Source organism: Drosophila kikkawai, chromosome 3L (genome assembly GCF_030179895.1).
Source record: "Drosophila kikkawai strain 14028-0561.14 chromosome 3L, DkikHiC1v2, whole genome shotgun sequence".
Lineage (NCBI taxonomy): Eukaryota > Metazoa > Arthropoda > Insecta > Diptera > Drosophilidae > Drosophila > Drosophila kikkawai.
This window is the reverse complement of record NC_091730.1, coordinates 31,777,296-31,779,273: the sequence shown is the minus strand read 5'-3', so window position 1 is coordinate 31,779,273 and position 1,978 is coordinate 31,777,296. Positions and strand designations below refer to the sequence as shown.

Sequence of the window (1,978 nt, the reverse complement as noted above, 5' to 3'; positions counted from 1 at the left end):
TTTCGAGTACTGTTAGCTTTAGCTTCGGCCTCGGGACAAAGTGCACAAACTAATAATGAAACTGGAACCACTCCAACCCAAGTCCTCTTGGCTCCAGGTTCTCCAGCTTCCCAAAGAAGCACTACGTCCGACTTGTTGAATCGACCAGATAAGGTCGTGCATATCCTCAATGGTTGGAAGATAAAATTTTCAGGCATAGGAGTTTCGGTAGATAATTTTATTTATAGAGTGGTTACGCTTACTCGAGAGACATTAGGCAATAATTTTAATCTACTTTGTAGACACGCTAGTGTCCTTTTTGAAGGGAAAGCCAATGAATTTTATTGGCGCTATCATAAAGCGAACGGCGAGATTGATTGGGACACTTTTTGTTCAGCCTTGCGTCTCCAGTTTCGCCAGTTCTTAGAAATAATTTGCGTCCAGAAATAAGACATGAAATTCTAAATATTGAAATAAATCCAGTATCCGATTTAAGGGAGATTTGTCGCAGGCGCGAAGCCTTTCTTGCTGACGTCAAGCGGTGCAGTGGATACATGCGAAGCACTCCTTTTAAACGGGAAATTTCCGAATTCAGTCAGGAATATGAAACTCAATTAGAATCAGAACCTGAATGTGAGGTTGATGTCGAAGCGTTTTCCTTATTATGTTGGAACTGCCGTAAGGAAGGGCACAGATACCAGGATTGCGTATCTGAAATTAGAGTATTCTGTTACGGTTGTGGAGCTGCCAATACTTACAAGTCAAGTTGCAGTAAGTGTTCAAAAAGCTCCAAAGCCGGCACGCCGAAGTCGCAATTCAAACAGAAGACTTCGAGTGCCTTCCGGAGCCAAGCCACAATGACCGAAGAGTAGTAGATGCAGCTGACGTTGCACAACTTTCAATCCCTGACGAAAAACTATTACCTGCTAGTCCTTTGCTACATAGCAAAATCCAAATACTGAAGAACATAATAATACCTGAATGTAACGGTCACCATGACTTAGAAAAGCGTAAATCTAGAAGTTCAAGTAGAATAAAAGCATTCTGGAAGAACGTCAGAAATTGTAGAATTGGTGTAGAGTATATAAACTCACTACCTGCGGGACCGAAAGATCCTCGCCCGTTTTTGCCAATTCGCGTGCTGGATCGTACAGTCTACGGCCTTTTAGACTCTGGCGCATCAATAAGTTGTCTAGGAGGTAACTTAGCTCGCGAGGTAGTAGCCCAAGGGGTTTATAAAGCTATAAACAGTAATGGTAAAACAGCAGATGGCAGATCACAGCAAATAATAGGGTATTTTAAAGCTAAAGAAGCTGCTGAAAATTTACATTGTACCGTCCCTTAAACAAGATTCGTATCTGGGGATAGATTTCTGGAACATTTACGATCTATTTCCCAAAAGTTTAAACATATCGGAATTGGATTCGACTGACAGTGCCAGCAAAGCCCAAGTTGACCAACACAAGTTGTCCCAGATGGATAAGATGAAGCTAACGAATATGATAAATTGTTTTCCGTCGTTTAGCCAGGAAGGTCTCGGTGAGACCAATCTCATATCCCATGCTATTGATGTAGGCTTAGCTAAGCCAATTAAACAGCGTCAGCGAAATGTATGCCGAAATTGATAGGATGATACAACTTGGGGTGATAGAAGAGTCCGACAGTTCTTGGTCATCTCCAATCGTTATGGTAAAGAAACCTGGAAAGGTTCGAATTTGCTTAGACTGTCGTAAGGTGAATAGATTCACCGAAAAGGATGCATATCCTCTTCCTCAAATTAGTGGCATTTTGAGTCGCTTGCCGAAGGCTGAATTTATTACCAGTCTTGATTTGAAGGATGCGTATTGGCAAGTGCCTTTAGAAATAGCATCGCGTGACAAGACGGCGTTCACAGTCCGGGGTAGACCTCTCTATCAGTTTACCGTCATGCCGTTCGGGCTGTGCAATGCTACCAGCACCATGTCTCATTTGATGGACAAAGTGGTACCAGCACATCTCA

The 1,978-nt window shown here is 42.5% G+C and overlaps 1 long non-coding RNA gene across 2 annotated transcripts; it reads right to left on the bottom strand.

Annotated features, from left to right (window-relative positions):
• Positions 1 to 229: 229 nt before the first annotated feature.
• Positions 230 to 1,392, bottom strand: LOC138928530 (uncharacterized). Of its 2 annotated transcripts, none has more exons than XR_011444943.1 (3): positions 1,077 to 1,392; positions 903 to 1,023; positions 230 to 690 (listed from the first exon to the last, which is right to left on the bottom strand). It is a non-coding gene; the product is annotated as an uncharacterized lncRNA (long non-coding RNA). The 2 variants fall into 2 exon arrangements; XR_011444944.1 differs by having other exon boundaries at positions 903 to 995.
• Between the last annotated feature and the right edge of the window lie 586 nt (positions 1,393 to 1,978).